This window comes from Coregonus lavaretus (assembly GCF_964263955.1).
Source record: "Coregonus lavaretus genome assembly, chromosome: 22".
Classification (NCBI taxonomy): domain Eukaryota; kingdom Metazoa; phylum Chordata; class Actinopteri; order Salmoniformes; family Salmonidae; genus Coregonus; species Coregonus lavaretus.
This window is the reverse complement of record NC_140009.1, coordinates 7,817,051-7,837,434: the sequence shown is the minus strand read 5'-3', so window position 1 is coordinate 7,837,434 and position 20,384 is coordinate 7,817,051. Positions and strand designations below refer to the sequence as shown.

At 47.3% G+C, this 20,384-nt stretch overlaps 1 protein-coding gene across 1 annotated transcript in view; it reads left to right on the top strand.

Moving 5' to 3' along the window:
- LOC311149769 (partitioning defective 6 homolog beta-like) overlaps window positions 1-20,384 on the top strand; it is a 48,126-nt gene that overhangs the window by 12,930 nt on the left and 14,812 nt on the right. The window lies entirely within an intron of this gene.

Below are 20,384 nucleotides of genomic sequence, written 5' to 3'. Positions count from 1 at the left end.
AACCGCAGACCACGTGTAACCACGCCAGCCCAGGACCTCAACATCTGGCTTCTTCACCTGCAGGATTGTCTGAGACCAGCCACCCGGACAGTTGATGAAACTGTGGGTTTGCACAACTGAAGAATTTCTGCACAAACTGTCAGAAACCGTCTCAGGGAAACTCATCTGCGTGCTCGTCGTCCTCACCAGGGTCTTGACCTGATGTCAACATTGTGAACAAACTGCCTCATGGTGGCGGTGGGGTTATGGTATGGGCAGGCATAAGCTATGGACAACGAACAATTCGAAGGCAATTTGAATGCACAGAGATACCGTGATGAGGTCCTGAGGCCCATTGTCGTGCCATGAATTTGCCGCCATCACCTCATGTTTCAGCATGATAATGCACAAACCCATGTCGCAAGGATCTGTACATACAGTGGGGGAAAAAAGTATTTAGTCAGCCACCAATTGTGCAAGTTCTCCCACTTAAAAAGATGAGAGGCCTGTAATTTTCATCATAGGTACACGTCAACTATGACAGACAAAATGAGGAAAAGAAATCCAGAAAATCACATTGTAGGATTTTTTATGAATTTATTTGCAAATTATGGTGGAAAATAAGTATTTGGTCAATAACTAAAGTTTCTCAATACTTTGTTATATACACTTTGTTGGCAATGACACAGGTCAAACGTTTTCTGTAAGTCTTCACAAGGTTTTCACACACTGTTGCTGGTATTTTGGCCCATTCCTCCATGCAGATCTCCTCTAGAGCAGTGATGTTTTGAGGCTGTCGCTGGGCAAAACGGACTTTCAACTCCCTCCAAAGATTTTCTATGGGGTTGAGATATGGAGACTGGCTAGGCCACTCCAGGACCTTGAAATGCTTCTTACAAAGCCACTCCTTCGTTGCCCGGGCGGTGTGTTTGGGATCATTGTCATGCTGAAAGACCCAGCCACGTTTCATCTTCAATGCCCTTGCTGATGGAAGGAGGTTTTCACTCAAAATCTCACGATACATGGCCCCATTCATTCTTTCCTTTACACGGATCAGTCGTCCTGGTCCCTTTGCAGAAAAACAGCCCCAAAGCATGATGTTTCCACCCCCATGCTTCACAGTAGGTATGGTGTTATTTGGATGCAACTCAGCATTCTTTGTCCTCCAAACACGACGAGTTGAGTTTTTACCAAAAAGTTCTATTTTGGTTTCATCTGACCATATGACATTCTCCCAATCCTCTTCTGGATCATCCAAATGCACTCTAGCAAACTTCAGACGGGCCTGGACATGTACTGGCTTAAGCAGGGGGACACGTCTGGCACTGCAGGATTTGAGTCCCTGGCGGCGTAGTGTGTTACTGATGGTAGGCTTTGTTACTTTGGTCCCAGCTCTCTGCAGGTCATTCACTAGGTCCCCCCGTGTGGTTCTGGGATTTTTGCTCACCGTTCTTGTGATCAGTTTGACCCCACGGGGTGAGATCTTGCGTGGAGCCCCAGATCGAGGGAGATTATCAGTGGTCTTGTATGTCTTCCATTTCCTAATAATTGCTCCCACAGTTGATTTCTTCAAACCAAGCTGCTTACCTATTGCAGATTCAGTCTTCTCAGCCTGGTGCAGGTCTACAATTTTGTTTCTGGTGTCCTTTGACAGCTCTTTGGTCTTGGCCATAGTGGAGTTTAGAGTGTGACTGTTTGAGGTTGTGGACAGGTGTCTTTTATACTGATAACAAGTTCAAACAGGTGCCATTAATACAGGTAACGAGTGGAGGACAGAGGAGCCTCTTAAAGAAGAAGTTACAGGTCTGTGAGAGCCAGAAATCTTGCTTGTTTGTAGGTGACCAAATACTTATTTTCCACCATAATTTGCAAATAAATTCATTAAAAATCCTACAATGTGATTTTCTGGAATTTATTTTCTCATTTTGTCTGTCATAGTTGACGTGTACCTATGATGAAAATTACAGGCCTCTCTCATCTTTTTAAGTGGGAGAACTTGCACAATTGGTGGCTGACTAAATACTTTTTTTCCCCACTGTAATTCCTGGATGCTGAAAATGTCCCAGTTCTTCCATGGCCTGCATACTCACCAGACAATGTAACCCATTGAGCATGTTTGGGATGCTCTGGATCGACGTGTACGACAGCGTGTTCTAGTTCCCGCCAATATCTAGCAACTTCGCACAGGCAATCACACAGCCTTTTTAAAAAGTTATCTGTGACCAACACATGCATGTCTGTATTCTCAAGTCATGTGAAATCCATAGGTTAGGGCCTAAGGAATTTATTTCAATTGACTGATTTCCTTATATGAACTGTAACTCAGTAAAATCATTGAAATTGTTGCATGTTGTGTTCATATGTTTGTTCAGTATAGATACATGGGCCCTGATACCATACAGGAACGATATGTTTTAGTTTCAAACGATTCGGTGCGATTCGGTTTGATTCTTCGAGGACCCCAAACAGTTGAAAGTTGATTGGCCATTGTGGAGTGGATTTAAATGGACACGTACAATCTGATTTCCTGATTTATCAATAACTCTGCCATCTCTTAACCAATTCCTTCGCTTTTCTCAAATTAAGAGATGTACTATGGGCCTGTAATTTGGTGTTATTTTGAAGCGACAGATATGAGTGTTTAAGTGAGACTGCTTATAACAGTGCCCCCTATAGGCCAACTGGTGCCATTATTATTTACCGAGTTACTCATGGCCTCTAGTTGTGTGCCAAATTAGAAAAAGTGACCAATCTATGCTTGTTATTTGACCAAGTCAAAATATACAAATTCAGTCAATAACAATATTTATTTTAGAGTATCTGGAATATCTGATAAAAAATGTCATGATATTATTTGAACAGTAAGATCATTTCAAATGCCCATCAGTTGAATCTAGAGACACTGGGCTGTTGTCTGTGAGTCTAAGCTGTCTCGCTGTGCCATATGACCTATAAATGACAAGCCACTTTGTCAGGAAGGGATTACAGTGGTCTCTGTGTAAAACCCTGTAGGCCCTGGGTTTCAATTACACGCTAGACACTAACGTCACGCTGGGTCCTGTCTCTGTGGCTGCATCCCCCCACCCCTCACCCTAACGTCACGCTGGGTCCTGTCTCTGTGGCTGCATCCCCCCACCCCTCAACCACACACACACTCTTTTTAAATCTTTGCCCGCTGCCTTTTCCCCCCAACAGTGTAGGGAGCAGTTAGCTCTAACTGGGGATTTGTCTGGATGTGGGTCCACATATTGTCTCCTTGCACTAATGGGTTCCGGACCGTTGGGCTAAATGATGGCAGGGCTCTTCCTCTGGGCTCAGCATGTTTTAGGATGTAAAGAGCAGGTTTGTTGCTCTCTCTTTACTCCCCTCAGTTGTGTTCTGCTAATTCTCTCTAGATTATACGTTCGTTTGAGAAGTGAAGAACGCTGTATGTGTTTAGCGAGAATGTTTTTCCCTCCAGCCATGGCTGACATTGTCACTGTGGAAGTAGGCCTAAAGGGAACTAGACTTAAGTAGCAGATCTTTCTTTATGGGCAGATTTAAGAATACAGTTGTCATTGGACTGATGTGTGGAATGCTTTAATGATGAGCTGTGGATGTGGAATATTGTACATCTTCTTCTGTGGAATGTGTATGGAGTTAATATGTTGGCAACGCACTCATGTTAAACACGCAGTGGTATTCACATAATCTGAATGAAAAATGTTATTTGTGTACACGTGCCACTTTTGTGGGCTTCTTGATGTTTTGGAAAATATATTTGTCACTGCTGATGGTAAAGAATGACTAGGGCTGTGACGTTCATGGAATTTTGAATGCAAGTTATTGGTCAGCCAAATGACCGCGGTCACCATTTTAATCGTATGAAGAGTTTGATTATTTATTATTATTATTTGTAAAGATGCACCATTTTCTCCTCTCCTGACTGCATGTGCTGCTGCTGGAGGAAGGGGGGCGTTGCCTAGGCAACCAGACTCGTTTGCTACAACACCTTGCTTGTTTCAGCAAAGACCAACAAGTTTCACGTTGTAAAGAGTCCGCTGAAACGGACTCAACCGCACAAATGCACGGCCGTCCCATCTTCAGTCACCTGTTGGTTCCAAAAAATAAATTTTATTTTCATGAAGGTCTTCCTCCATAATTGTCGGTTACACGATTATACAGTAATTATGCCAGCTCTATGTATGACAGCATTCTTGGGCAGTGTTGGCTTTCATTGACATTTTAGTCATTTAGCAGACTCTCTTATCCAGAGCGACTTACAGTTAGTGAGTGCATACATTATTTTTTTATTTTTCATACCCCCGTGGGAATCGAACCCACAACCCTGGCGTTGCAAACGCTAACCTCTACCAACTGAGCTACATCCCTGCCGGCCATTCCCTCCCCTACCCTAGACGACGCTGGGCCAATTGTGCGCCGCCCCATGGGTCTCCCGGTCATGGCCGGCTATGACAGAGCCTGGATTCGAACCAGGATCTCTAGTGGCACACGCCACTCGGGAGGTTGCTTTCCTTCCTTCTTTTGGCCTGTGTGTGTGTGTGGTTGTGAGAGAGAGAGAGAGAGAGAGAGAGCGAGCGAGCGAGAGAATCACTAGGTAATTTCTGTCAATAGCTTGTCACACTGAAATCATTTGGACACGCACAAAGAAGGAAACACACTCTCTTACACAATGTCTGGACGCTGCAGTGCAGTGCCCCAGGCCTGTTTACCTGTTACCATGGTAGCCCTGAAGCGGCCCATTGGATTAATGGCCCTGGGTATTGTTTAGGACTGACGGGAGCTGCAAAGCCTGCTGAGGGAAATACCCCCCCCCTCCCCCACACACACAAACAATAATAGTTTTGAGACGTTTTTTGTGTGTCATTTGTGTTTTGAGGTTTACTCAAACACAATGTGTGAAGCTGAAGGGTTATAAATGATACACTGTGTCTTTCCTTCGCATGACAACTTGGTTGCTGTTTGCAAAGTCCAGTTGTCTATCTGTATGCTCTGAATTCACATTGTTTTTGTTTAGTTTTACTGAATGGGACCAGAGCACCAGAGCAGGTTGCCTTTTCCCATACCTCCCCCGTGTCCCACAGGCACACTGTTTCTGCTGAGGTCACTGGAACACTGTGTTTATTGTGGTCAGCCAGAGAATGACAGCTGTACTCCTCTGTTCTCATCAATTATACCCCTCTCAGATAAAGCAGGTAAGCCTTGGTATCAGTTGTCACGGGGATGGGTGTGGTGTACTAGTGGAACACAGGGTTGTCAAAAGAGAATTCCGTTGTTGTATGACAATCTGTGTCTGTGATACAGAGCAGAACACTCCTCCCAGCCTTCACCTCCTGTCCTGTCCTCGCAGCATGAGACTGTCCAGGTTTCCATACTGATTGGACCCAGTCATTATTCAGGGTATCTGGGTGGGTCGGTGTGTTTTGTTGAACTAATGATGTCATCGCCGTCATAGTTTCAGTTGTGAAAAGCACAAGGGTTTTTATGAGGGTGAGTGGAAGTACTGCACTGTGCTGCTCCAGCAATTACTGGCAAAGTAATTAGTAACCATGCCTCATAAAGAGAGAACAGCACTGCATAGTGTTTTAGTACGCCATGCTGTCTACCCACCCAGGAAAGCAATCACTGTTGCATGATAACTGTGTGGGTTTTAAGAGTGGCCGAGTAGATGGCATGATATTTACATTTACATTTAAGTCATTTAGCAGACGCTCTTATCCAGAGCCACTTACAAATTGGTGCATTCAACTTAGGATAGCCAGTGGGACAACCACCACTGGGGGAGGGGGGTGTATAAGGATTACTGTTAGACTATTCCAGGTATTCCTTAAAGAGGTGGTTGTGGAGGCAGGGAAAAGTAATGGAAGAGAGGAGGAATAGAGGAGGAAAGGAAGGGAGGGGTGATCGAGTGAGTGAAGAATGCAGAGTGAGGCCCTAGATGGGGGACCGGGGAGCTGGAAGAGGAGGGGGCTTCATTGTGTGGATTTGTGGCTCGCCTCTGATCACCACTGCTGGGTAGATTAAACTGGACAGCAGGCCGTACACAACACTAGAGCCATGGGACAGGAGTTAGCTGGGCTGCCCAGCCAGGGAGGGAGAGAGGGAACTAGTGCTGACTACTGAGGGCCAGTGGAGAGAGGGATGACAGCAGGAGAGAGGGAGCGAGGTAGAGGGAGGGAGGGAGAGGGAGAGAGAGAGGGAACTAGTGCTGACTACTCAGGGCCAGTGGAGAGAGGGATGACAGCAGGAGAGAGGGAGCGAGGTAGAGGGAGGGAGAGAGGGAACTAGTGCTGACTACTCAGGGCCAGTGGAGTGGGGGATGACAGCAGGAGAGAGGGAGCGAGGTAGAGGGAGGGAGGGAGAGAGAGAGGGAACTAGTGCTGACTACTGAGGGCCAGTGGAGAGAGGGATGACAGCAGGAGAGAGGGAGCGAGGTAGAGGGAGGGAGGGAGGGAGAGAGGGAACTAGTGCTGACTACTCAGGGCCAGTGGAGAGAGGGATGACAGCAGGAGAGAGGGAGCGAGGTAGAGGGAGGGAGGGAGAGAGAGAGGGAACTAGTGCTGACTACTCAGGGCCAGTGGAGTGGGGGATGACAGCAGGAGAGAGGGAGCGAGGTAGAGGGAGGGAGGGAGAGAGAGAGGGAACTAGTGCTGACTACTGAGGGCCAGTGGAGAGAGGGATGACAGCAGGAGAGAGGGAGCGAGGTAGAGGGAGCGAGGTAGAGGGAGGGAGGGAGAGGGAGGGAGAGAGAGGGAGGGAGAGAGGGAACTAGTGCTGACTACTCAGGGCCAGTGGAGTGGGGGATGACAGCAGGAGAGAGGGAGCGAGGTAGAGGGAGGGAGGGAGAGAGAGAGGGAACTAGTGCTGACTACTGAGGGCCAGTGGAGTGAGGGATGACAGTGGGAGGGAAACAAAATGCCAAAGGGAAGTACAGGTGGTATTGTTTGCCATCTTGGTCAAAGGGCAGTGCCTTTATGCATTGTAGTACTGTACTGTACTGTTATCTCGTTGTAGGGCTGGGCCTTATCCTCCTCCTCATGATATGAATGTTGGAGATATGATTTCATCATTCCCTGATATTGACACAAGTTCTCCACATACTGCAGCCTACCATGATAAAGCTCAGTTAGGTGCTAATGTTATCAAATGGAGGCTGTTGAACATGTCCAAATATGAATAAAGCTTATTCATATAGATAAATGCTAATTGACATGGTCACGTTCATCATATTGTTATCCATGATGTGACAGGGATATTTGTCTCCCTCGCCCAGCCCTAATTAGGCAGACAGTGCAGTATGAAATGTATATCTGATTATTCACTAACCTTTCCCCTCAGAGCCCAGATCAAAGTGACAACTGGGCTCCCTGTCTCTGCAGAACCACAGGAGGATGAGACCGAGAGATGCCGTGAGGGGGACAGAGGTGTTCTGAGCCAGGCTGCAACACCAGCAAAGTCTTTGTTCAGGAGAATGAGCGACAGGGTGGCCCGGATAGGGAAGGGGCTTACTAACCCACGTGCCTGTTCCTCCCCTCTGTCTTCCCCCTCCTCACCCCTCGCCTTGGAGGCTGCGTGTACAGGCATGGCCCATCAGACAGCATCATCAGACAGCAGAGAGAGACAGGGCAGAGAGAACCAAGCCAGTCTGGATGAAAGGGGACAGAGGGTGAAGGAGAGACTGCAAGAGGCAGGGAGAGACTGAGTGAAGGACAGAGAGAAAGGGACAGAGGGCAGTGGGGTGGAGAAAGAGAAAGCTCGGTCAGCAGAAATGGAATTGATGAAGTACAGTATGTTGCAGTGATGACAAGGGACAGAGGGAGAAAGTCTGTTCTTTGTCAGTCTCAGTCTCTCTTACACAATAAAGGATAATTAAAGAACGGAATGCATTGCCTGTGCACCTCCTTATAACACAAAGCAGTGCAGAAAGATCACTCTACACTATAGTACATTACTGTAATAATGCTGACGATGTACCAAGTGAAAACAGTTGAAGAGTGATGACCTGCTAATTTATTTAAGATTCATTTGAAGTTCATGAATGTGACCGGGCAACTTTTGGCTCATGGATGTGTTGTTGTACAACATTATATGAATGATATCATTGGAGCTTTAAGCTTAGTCAGCGTTTTATTTTGTCCTCCTTCTGATCTCTGCTCCCCACTTCCCTTTACCGTAGGCCTGGCTTACCCCTCCCCACTTCCCTTTACCGTAGGCCTGGCTTACCCCTCCCCACTTCCCTTTACCGTAGGCCTGGCTTACCCCTCCCCACTTCCCTTTACCGTAGGCCTGGCTTACCCCTCCCCACTTCCCTTTACCGTAGGCCTGGCTTACCCCTCCCCACTTCCCTTTACCGTAGGCCTGGCTTACCCCTCCCCACTTCCCTTTACCGTAGGCCTGGCTTACCCCTCTCTTGCTCTCTCCATCTCATTCTCCTCTTTGCTTTTCTCCTTCCCTCTCTCTCATGCGCTGCCCTGCTGGGGTGGCAGGTAGCCTAGCGGTTAAGAGCATTTAGCCACTAACCGAAAAGCTGGCAAGGTGGAAAAATATGCCGTTCTACCCTTGAGCAAGGCAGTTAACCCCCAACAACTGCTCCCCCCCCCCCACCCCCCCCAGCACCGCTCTAATTCAGAGGGGTTGGGTTAAATGCGGAAGACGTATTTCGGTTGAATGCATTGAGCTGTGCAACTGACAAGGTATCCCCTTTCCCTGTTCTCTCCTGTTCCTTCTGTCTCTTCTCTTATCAGCATACAGCTCTTTTTATCTCAGCTGTGCCAGGGAAGTATGTTCATTGCTCACAGAATAGAAACGCTAAAGGAATTTATTTTCCCTTTTTAAAGTCCCCCCCCCCCCCCCTTCTCCCCATTCTTTAATAAGCATCGTCCCTCCCTCATCCCCACGCACTCCCTCCCCCGTAGATCGCTCCGTGACTGGAACACCATGGTACTCAACATGCGGGGGATATCCAGGCCTGTCGTCAGCATATGAGACAGTTTCCAGAACAGTTCTTATTGAGCAACATTCAGTCCAGAGCAGAACAGATGCAGAACAGTGTTCCCAAGAGTTCAACACAAACCTAGTCATACAATATTAAAATGTACAGTAACTACATCCTTATTCCAGATCTACATTTCGATGACTGACGCATTGGTTGTTTTATCTTAATTAACTCCCAATGCTCTGATGGTCATGACAGAACAATATATTTAGAATGTTTGGCTCTGGGTGATGGCTGATTGACAGTCCTGTTGCTATGTGAAGGTAATTGTTGTCACCTGATCATGGTGTCCCATTACTCTGACATGGCCCTCAGCTCTGCTCTGTCTGTGACTAGCAACACACAGGATGTCCGGTGGCTCCGCCAGGGATAATGTCACCGGTCAGCACAGTGTCCGGTACTAGGACGCTCCTGTTCCTCCGATATAGATATTGTAACGGTAGCTTTTTGGAAACATGATTTAGACTTAATATCTGACTGACACGGCCCTGCGTTCTGCGCAATCATGTGACATAGCAAGATGTTATCCTGTATTTTAAGCCTCGTCCAGAATGTTTTATTATACAAAAAAATGAAAGCGATTATCTGAGGATGGAGCTGGACCATCTGACATCAAAAGAAAAGGGGACAGTTTGATGAAAAAGCTTTAAATAAATGTTGATATCCAGGCATGTCACATGATTGCTCAAAACACAGGGCCCTATCTAAGGGCTAGGAGCTGATCACATGACCTGATCAGGATAAACATTCCTGGCCCTGTATTTGTCAAGCGACTCAATATCCCTTATTATCTAAAAGGCTAAATTGATTCTAGCTCAGCACTCCTACTCTGAGAGGATTAATACATACATGACCTTGAAATAGAGAGTTTTTATGTGGCGTGTTTGGGTAAAATGGGCCATGGTCAGTTTGTAAGTCGCTCTGGATAAGAGCGTCTGCTAAATGACGTAAATGTAAATGTCAGTAGTAAATGGAGGTGGAGTGAGTTGGAGTCCCTACTTTAAACACCATGTGGGGGTTGGAAATGCATTAGTGCATTCCATTCACAGTACACACGTGTGTGGGTCCGTGTGTGGGTCCGTGTGTGGGTCCGTGTGTAGGTCCGTGTGTGGGTCCGTGTGTGTTTGAGAGAGAGTTTGGATGTCATGTCTCCCTCTACTCAGTTACTTCCTGTATTCTGGTGCTGTCTTTACCATTCTCTCTCCAACAACTATTCAAACGGTTGTGTGGGAAATCATAACGTAACGTAGCTTACCCATAATAGACCCATGAAAAATGTCTATCTGTTGGATTGGATCCAGTATAAACACAGGTCTGATGTTGAAAAAAACGATTATTTCCACTAAATGACTGACAAATTCAGACTTAACAAGCAAACAAATACAACCAAATGGCATTGTACCCAACCCTAACTCTCACCCTGGAGGGTTATGCTGGTGTGCAGCCAACCCTAACTCTCACCCTGGAGGGTTATGCAGCAAACCCTAACTCTCACCCTGGAGGGTTATGCAGCAAACCCTAACTCTCACCCTGGAGGGTTATGCTGGTGTGTACCCAACCCTAACTCTCACCATGGAGGGTTATGCAGCAAACCCTAACTCTCACCCTGGAGGGTTATGCAGCAAACCCTAACTCTCACCCTGGAGGGTTATGCTGGTGTGTACCCAACCCTAACTCTCACCATGGAGGGTTATGCTGGTGTGCAGCCAACCCTAACTCTCACCCTGGAGGATATGCTGGTGTTTAGCCAACCCTAACTCTCACCCTGGAGGGTTATGCTGGTGTGCAGCAAACCCTAACTCTCACCATGGAGGGTTATGCTGGTGTGCAGCAAACCCTAACTCTCACCATGGAGGGTTATGCTGGTGTGCAGCCAACCCTAACTCGCACAATGGAGGGTTATGCTGGTGTGCAGCCAACCCTAACTCTCACCATGGAGGGTTATGCTGGTGTGTAGCCAACCCTAACTCTCACCCTGGAGGGTTATGCTGGTGTGTACCCAACCCTAACTCTCACCCTGGAGGGTTATGCTGGTGTGTACCCAACCCTAACTCTCACCATGGAGGGTTATGCTGGTGTGTACCCAACCCTAACTCTCACCCTGGAGGGTTATGCTGGTGTGTACCCAACCCTAACTCTCACCCTGGAGGGTTATGCTGGTGTGTACCCAACCCTAACTCTCACCCTGGAGGGTTATGCTGGTGTGTACCCAACCCTAACTCTCACCCTGGAGGGTTATGCTGGTGTGCAGCCAACCCTAACTCTCACCCTGGAGGGTTATGCAGCAAACCCTAACTCTCACCATGGAGGGTTATGCTGGTGTGTACCCAACCCTAACTCTCACCCTGGAGGGTTATGCTGGTGTGCAGCCAACCCTAACTCTCACCCTGGAGGATATGCTGGTGTTTAGCCAACCCTAACTCTCACCCTGGAGGGTTATGCTGGTGTGCAGCAAACCCTAACTCTCACCATGGAGGGTTATGCTGGTGTGCAGCCAACCATAACTCTCACCATGGAGGGTTATGCTGGTGTGCAGCAAACCCTAACTCTCACCATGGAGGGTTATGCTGGTGTGCAGCCAACCATAACTCTCACAATGGAGGGTTATGCTGGTGTGCAGCAAACCCTAACTCTCACCATGGAGGGTTATGCTGGTGTGCAGCCAACCCTAACTCTCACCATGGAGGGTTATGCTGGTGTGCAGCCAACCCTAACTCTCACCATGGAGGGTTATGCTGGTGTGCAGCCAACCCTAACTCTCACCCTGGAGTGTTATGCTGGTGTGTAGCCAACCCTAACTCTCACCATGGAGGGTTATGCTGGTGTGCAGCCAACCCTAACTCTCACCATGGAGGGTTATGCTGGTGTGCAGCCAACCATAACTCTCACCATGGAGGGTTATGCTGGTGTGTAGCCAACCATAACTCTCACCATGGAGGGTTATGCTGGTGTGCAGCAAACCCTAACAACCCTGTCTCAAGTTACCGGGTGTAATGGTGCTTTAATGAGACTCAAAGCCTTGCTAGTTGCTTTAATGAGACTGAAAGCCTTGCTAGCTGCTTTAATGAGACTGAGAAGCTAGCTGCTTTAATGAGACTGAGAAGCTCATTGCTCTGAGATGAGGTATTGGTTTTCACTGGCATGTGTCACACAGAGGATCATTAGTCAGAGATCAACACGAACAGTCAAGGGATGGAGCAGTGTGTGTTTTCAGTTGTGTGTGTGTGTGTGTGAGCAAGCCTAAGCATAAGTGCGTGTTGTGTAGTTGTTGATGTGAGTGCCTGTTTGTGACTTCTAGAACAGCATGTCTTTCCTGAGCCTGTATGAGTGGCCCTCAGGGGCCTCCTGTTGTACACGTCATCCTTCACTATAACCTCATTGTTAGACTTGCACTTTGATATGTGGGAAAGGGGGGGGGGGGAACAGAGAGATGAACTGGTATGCCTGACTGCACTGTAGGGACCAGTCTGCCAGATCTGTGTGTGCCTGTCCTTAGAAATGCCTATCTGTGTGTAGAGTAGACAGAGGGCCTTCAGAAAGTATTTATTTTTTACATTTTAGACATTTAGCAGACTCTCTTATCCAGAGCGACTTACAGGAGCAATTAGGGTTAAGTGCCTTGCTCAAGGGCACATCGACAGATTTCACCTAGTCAGCTCGGGGATTCGAACCAACAACTTTTCGTTTACTGGCCCAACCTCTTAACCAATCGGCTGCCACCCAGCCCACCCAGTATTCACACCCCTTGACTTTTTCCACATTTTGTTGTTACAGCCTGAATTTCAAATGGATTAAATGTTTTTTTCTTGTCACTGGCCTACACACAATACCCCAAAATGAAAAGCTGAAATGTCTTTAGTCGAGGTATTCAACCGCTTTGTTATTGCAAGCCTAAATAAATTCACGAGTAAACATTTGCTTAACAAGTCACATAAGTTGCAATAATAGTGTTTAACATGATGTTTGAATGACTACCTCATCTCTATAACCCACACACACAATTATCTGTAAGGTCCTTCAGTCGAGCAGTTAATTTCAAACCTAGATTCAACCACAAAGACCAGGGAGGTTTTCCAATGCCTGCAAAGAAGGGCACCTATTGGTAGATGGGTCAAAATAAAATAAATATCCCTTTGAGCATGGTGAAATTATTAATTACACTTGGGATGGTGTATCAATACACCCTGTCACTACAAAGATACAGGCGTCCTTCCTAACTCAGTTGCCGGAGAGGAAGGATTTCACCCTGAGGCCAATGGTGACTTTAAAACAGTTACAGAGTTTAATGTCTGTGATAGGAGAAAACTAAGGATGGATCAACAACATTTTCCGTCTCGATAGAACTGCCAAAGGGGGTGGAGTTGCAATCTACAGTAGAGAGAGCCTGCAGAGTTCTATCATACTATCCAGGTCTGTGCCCAAACAGTTTGAGCTTCTTCAAAAAATCCACCTTTCCAGAAATAAGTCTCTCACTGTTGCCGCTTGCTACAGACCCCCCTCAGCCCCCAGCTGTGCCCTGGACACCATATGTGAATTGATTGCCCCCCATCTATCCTCAGGTTTCGTACTGCTTGGTCACCTAAACTGGGATATGCTTAACACCCCGGCCATCCTACAATCCAAACTAGATGCCCTCAATCTCAATTATCAAGGAACCTACCAGGTACAACCCTAAATCCGTAAACATGGGCACCCTCATAGATATCATCCTGACTAATTTACCCTCTAAATACACCTCCGCTGTCTTCAACCAGGATCTCAGCGATCACTGCCTTATTGCCTGCGTCCGTAACGGGTCCGCGGTCAAACGACCACCCCTCATCACTGTCAAACGCTCCCTAAAACACTTTAGCGAGCAGGCCTTTCTAATTGACCTGGCCCGGGTATCCTGGATGGATATAGATCTCATTCCGTCTGTAGAGGATGCCTGGTTGTTCTTTAAAAGTGCTTTCCTCTCAATCTTAAATAAGCATGCCCCATTCAAAAAAATTCAGAACTAAGAACAGATATAGCCCCTGGTTCTCCTCAGACTTGACTGCCCTTGACCAGCACAAAAACATCCTGTGGCGTACTGCATTAGCATCGAATAGCCCCCGCGATATGCAACTTTTCAGGGAAGTTAGGAACCAATATACACAAGCAGTTAGGAAAGCAAAGGCTAGCTTTTTCAAACAGAAATGTGCATCCTGTAGCACTAACTCCAAAACGTTTTGGGACACTGTAAAGTCCATGGAGAATAAGAGCACTTCCTCCCAGCTGCCTACTGCACTGAGGCTAGGAAACACTATCACCACCGATAAATCTACAATAATCGAGAATTTCAACAAGCATTTTGCTACGGCTGGCCATGCTTTCCACCTGGCTACCACTACCCCGGCCACCAACTCTGCACCCTCCTCTGCAACTTGCCCATGCCCCCCCCCCCCCCCCCCCCCCCCCGCTTCTCCTTCACACAAATTCAGACAGCTGATGTTCTGAAAGCTGCAAAATCTGGACCCCTACAAATCATCTGGGATAGACAATCTGGACCCTTTCTTTCTAAAAATAGCAGCCGAAATTGTCGCAACCCCTATTACTAGCCTGTTCAACCTCTCTTTCGTAACGTCTGAGATCCCCAGAGATTGGAAAGCTGCCGCGGTCATCCCCCTCTTCAAAGGGGGTGACACTCTAGATCCAAACTGTTACAGACCTATATCCATCCTGCCCTGCCTTTCGAAAGTTTTTGAAAGCCAAGTTAACAAACAGATCACCGACCATTTCGAATCCCACCGTACCTTCTCCACTATGCAATCCGGTTTCCGAGCTGGTCATGGGTGCACCTCAGCCACGCTCAAGGTCCTAAACGATATTATAACCGCGATCGATAATAGACAGTACTGTGCAGCCGTCTTCATCGACCTGGCCAAGGCTTTCGACTCTTGTCAACCACCACATTCTTATTGGCAGACTAAATAGCCTTGGTTTCTCAAATGACTGCCTCGCCTGGTTCACCAACTACTTCTCAGATAGAGTTCAATGTGTCAAATCGGAGGGCCTGTTGTCTGTACCTATGGCAGTCTCTATGGGGGTGCCACAGGGTTCAATTCTTGGGCCGACTCTTTTCTCTGTGTATATCAATGATGTCGCTCTTGCTGCTGGTGACTCTCAGATCCACCTCTACGCAGACGACACCATTTTGTATACATCTGGCCCTTCATTGGACACTGTGTTAACAAACCTCCAAACAAGCTTCAATGCCATACAACACTCCTTCCGTAGCCTCCAACTGCTCTTAAACACTAGTAAAAGTAAATGCATGCTCTTCAATCGAACGCTGCTGGCACCCGCCCACCCGACTAGAATCACTACTCTCGACGGGTCTGACCTAGAGTATGTGGACAACTACAAATACCTAGGCGTCTGGTTAGACTGTAAACTCTCCTTCCAGACTCACATTAAGCATCTCCAATCCAAAGTGAAATCTGGAATCGGCTTCCTATTTCGCAACAAAGCCTCCTTCACTCATGCTGCCAAACATGCCCTCGTAAAACTGACTATCCTACCGATCCTTGACTTCGGCGATGTCATTTACAAAATAGCCTCCAACACTCTACTCAGCAAATTAGATGTAGTCTATCACAGTGCCATACGTTTTGTCTCCAAAGCCCCATATACTACCCACCACTTTGACCTGTACGCTTTTGTTGGCTGGTCCTCACTACATATTCGTCGCCAAACACACTGGCTCCAGGCCATCTATAAATCACTGCTAGGCAAATTTCTGCCTTATCTTAGCTCATTGGTCACCATTGCAACACCCACCCGTAGTATGCGCTCCAGCAGGTATATCTCACTGGTCATCCCCAAAGCCAACACCTCCTTTGGCCGCCATTCCTTCCAGTTCTCTGCTGCCAATGACTGGAACGAACTGCAAAAATCTCTGAAGCTGGAGACTCTTATCTCCCTCACTAACTTTAAGCATCAGTTGTCAGAGCACCTTACCGATCACTGCACCTGTACACAGCCCTTCTGAAATTAGCCCACTCAACTACCTCATCCCCATATTGTTATTTATTTTGCTCATTTGCACCCCAGTATCTCTATTTGCACATCATCTCTTGCACATCTAGCATTCCAGTGTTAATACTAATTGTAATTATTTTGCACTATGGCCTATTTATTGCCTTACATCCATAACTTGCTTCATTTGCACACACTGTATATATATTTTCTGCTGTATTTTTGACTTTATGTTTTGTTTTACCCCATATGTAACTCTGTGTTGTTGTTTTTATTGCACTGCTTTGCTTTATCTTGGCCAGTTCGCAGTTGTAAATGAGAACTTGTTCTCAACTGGCTTACCTGGTTAAATAAAGGTGAAATAAATAAAATAAAAGTAGTTACTCCACAATACTAACCTAAATGACATAGTGAAAAGAAGGAAGCCTGTACAGAATAAAAAATATTCCAAAACATGTACCCTGTTTGCAACAAGGCACTAAAGTAAAACTGCAAAAAATGTGGCAAAGCAATGAACTTTTTGTCCTGAATACAAAGTGTTATGTTTGGGGCAAATCCAATACAACACATTACTGAGTCCCACTCTCCATATTTTCAAGCATAGTGGTGGCTGCATCATATTATGGGTATGCTTGTAATCGTTAAGGACTGAGGAGTTTTTCAGATATGGAATGGAGCTAAGCACAAGCAAAATCCTAGAGGAAAACCTGGTTCAGTCTGCTTTCCACCAGACACTGGGAGATGAATTCACCTTTCAGCAGGACAATAACCTGAAACACAAGGCCAAATTTATACTGGAGTTGCTTACCAAGAAGACAGGAAATGTTCCTGAGTGGCCGAGTTACAGTTTCGATTTAAATCTGCTTGAAGATCTATAGCAAAACCTGAAAATGGCTGTCTAGCATTGATCAACAACCAATTTTACAGAGCTTGAAGAATTTTGAAAAGAATAAAGGGCACATGTTGCACAATCCAGGTGTGGAAAGCTCTTAGAAATTTACCCAGAAAGACTCACAGCTGTAATCGCTGCCAAAGGTGATTCTAAGATGTATTGACTCAGGGGTTTGAATACTTATCAAATCAAATGTTATTGGTCACATACACATATTTAGCAGATATTATTGTGGGTGTAGCGAAATGCTTGTGTTCCTATCTCACCATGGAGGGTTATGCTGGTGTGTAGCCATCCCTAACTCTCACCATGGAGGGTTATGCTGGTGTGTAGCCATCCCTAACTCTCACCATGGAGGGTTATGCTGGTGTGCAGCCAACCCTAACTCTCACCATGGAGGGTTATGCTGGTGTGCAGCCAACCCTAACTCTCACCATGGAGGGTTATGCTGGTGTGTAGCCATCCCTAACTCTCACCATGGAGGGTTATGCTGGTGTGCAGCCAACCCTAACTCTCACCATGGAGGGTTATGCTGGTGTGTAGCATCCCTAACTCTCACCATGGAGGGTTATGCTGGTGTGTAGCCATCCCTAACTCTCACCATGGAGGGTTATGCTGGTGTGTAGCCATCCCTAACTCTCACCATGGAGGGTTATGCTGGTGTGTAGCCATCCCTAACTCTCACCATGGAGGGTTATGCTGGTGTGCAGCCAACCCTAACTCTCACCATGGAGGGTTATGCTGGTGTGCAGCCAACCCTAACTCTCACCATGGAGGGTTATGCTGGTGTGTAGCCAACCCTAACTCTCACCATGGAGGGTTATGCTGGAGTGCAGCCAACCCTAACTCTCACCATGGAGGGTTATGCTGGTGTGTAGCCAACCCTAACTCTCACCCTGGAGGGTAATGCTGGTGTGTGTAGCCATCCCTAACTTTCACCATGGAGGGTTATGCTGGAGTGCAGCCAACCCTAACTCTCACCATGGAGGGTTATGCTGGTGTGTAGCCAACCCTAACTCTCACCCTGGAGGGTTATGCTGGTGTGTAGCCAACCCTAACTCTCACCATGGAGGGTTATGCTGGAGTGCAGCCAACCCTAACTCTCACCATGGAGGGTTATGCTGGTGTGTAGCCAACCCTAACTCTCACCATGGAGGGTTATGCTGGAGTGCAGCCAACCCTAACTCTCACCATGGAGGGTTATGCTGGAGTGCAGCCAACCCTAACTCTCACCCTGGAGGGTTATGCTGGTGTGCAGCCAACCCTAACTCTCACCATGGAGGGTTATGCTGGTGTGTAGCCAACCCTAACTCTCACCCTGGAGGGTTATGCTGGTGTGTAGCCAACCCTAACTCTCACCCTGGAGGGTTACGCTGGTGTGCAGCCAACCCTAACTCTCACCATGGAGGTTTACGCTGGTGTGCAGCCAACCCTAACTCTCACCATGGAGGTTTATGCTGGAGTGCAGCCAACCCTAACTCTCACCATGGAGGGTTATGCTGGTGTGTAGCCAACCCTAACTCTCACCCTGGAGGGTTATGCTGGAGTGCAGCCAACCCTAACTCTCACCATGGAGGGTTATGCTGGTGTGTAGCCAACCCTAACTCTCACCATGGAGGGTTATGCTGGTGTGTAGCCAACCCTAACTCTCACCATGGAGGGTTATGCTGGTGTGTAGCCAACCCTAACTCTCACCATGGAGGGTTATGCTGGTGTGTAGCCAACCCTAACTCTCACCATGGAGGGTTATGCTGGTGTGTAGCCAACCCTAACTCTCACCCTGGAGGGTTATGCTGGTGTGTAGCCAACCCTAACTCTCACCCTGGAGGGTTATGCTGGTGTGTAGCCAACCCTAACTCTCACCATGGAGGGTTATGCTGGTGTGTAGCCAACCCTAACTCTCACCCTGGAGGGTTATGCTGGTGTGTAGCCAACCCTAACTCTCACCATGGAGGGTTATGCTGGTGTGTAGCCAACCCTAACTCTCACCATGGAGGGTTATGCTGGTGTGCAGCCAACCCTAACTCTCACCATGGAGGGTTATGCTGGTGTGCAGCCAACCCTAACTCTCACCCTGGAGGGTTATGCTGGTGTGCAGCCAACCCTAAATCTCACCCTGGAGGGTTATGCTGGTGTGTAGCCAACCCTAACTCTCACCTTGGAGGGTTATGCTGGTGTGTAGCCAACCCTTACTCTCACCCTGGAGGGTTATGCTGGTGTGTAGCCAACCTTTACTCTCACCCTGGAGGGTTATGCTGGTGTGTAGCCAACCCTTACTCTCACCCTGGAGGGTTATGCTGGTGTGTAGCCAACCCTTACTCTCACCCTGGAGGGTTATGCTGGTGTGTAGCCAACCCTAACTCTCACCATGGAGGGTTATGCTGGTGTGTAGCCAACCCTAACTCTCACCATGGAGGGTTATGCTGGAGTGTAGCCAACCCTTACTCTCACCCTGGAGGGTTATGCTGGTGTGTAGCCAACCCTAACTCTCACCATGGAGGGTTATGCTGGAGTGCAGCCAACCCTAACTCTCACCATGGAGGGTTATGCTGGAGTGTAGCCAACCCTTACTCTCACCCTGGAGGGTTATGCTGGTGTTTACTTCTTACACAGTTATCACTGATTGTATTGATTAATTATTAACTCACATATGCTCACTCACTCAATTACGTTCCTGACGTTTGAGTCATGAACTTAAGGAGCATAAAGGTGAACTCCTATCTACAGGTGAGAGTTATATCGTTGTGTGTAGTTTATCAGCCAGCCATTGCACATTAATGAGAAAAACGGATAAACTGTCTCATGGCACCGAGTGTAATGGTGACCCCGGTGGCCCAGCTCAGAGGGAACTGTGGTATTATGACAGTGACCCCCAAAGGGACACACACACCAAGACAGTCAGATGATTAGTCTGGGTCTTGGGGCGTTAGCGCCATAGTATTGACTATTTACGCCTACTTTATCGACCATAGGAAACCAGTGGTGGCGGGTTGAAGGGATAACATTTAGGAAGGGTCAACTATTTGATCAGGTGTGTGTATAAAATAGATGAATTACTCTTGAAAGCCTTGCTAGTTGCTTTAATGAGACTGAAAGCCTTGCTAGTTGCTTTAATGAGACTGAAAGCCTTGCCAGCTGCTTTAATAAGACTGAAAGCCCTGCTAGCTGCTTTAATGAGACTGAAAACCTTGCTAGCTGCTTTAACGAGACTGAGAAGCTAGCTGCTTTAACGAGACTGAGAAGCTCATTGCTCTGAGATGAGGTATTGGTTTTCACTGGCATGTGTCACACAGAGGATCATTAGTCAGAGATCAACACGAACAGTCAAGGGATGGAGCAGTGTGTGTTTTCAGTTGTGTGTGTGAGCAAGCCTAAGCATAAGTGCGTGTTGTGTAGTTGTTGATGTGAGTGCCTGTTTGTGACTTCTAGAACAGCATGTCTTTCCTGAGCCTGTATGAGTGGCCCTCAGGGGCCTCCTGTTGTACACGTCATCCTTCACTATAACCTCATTGTTAGACT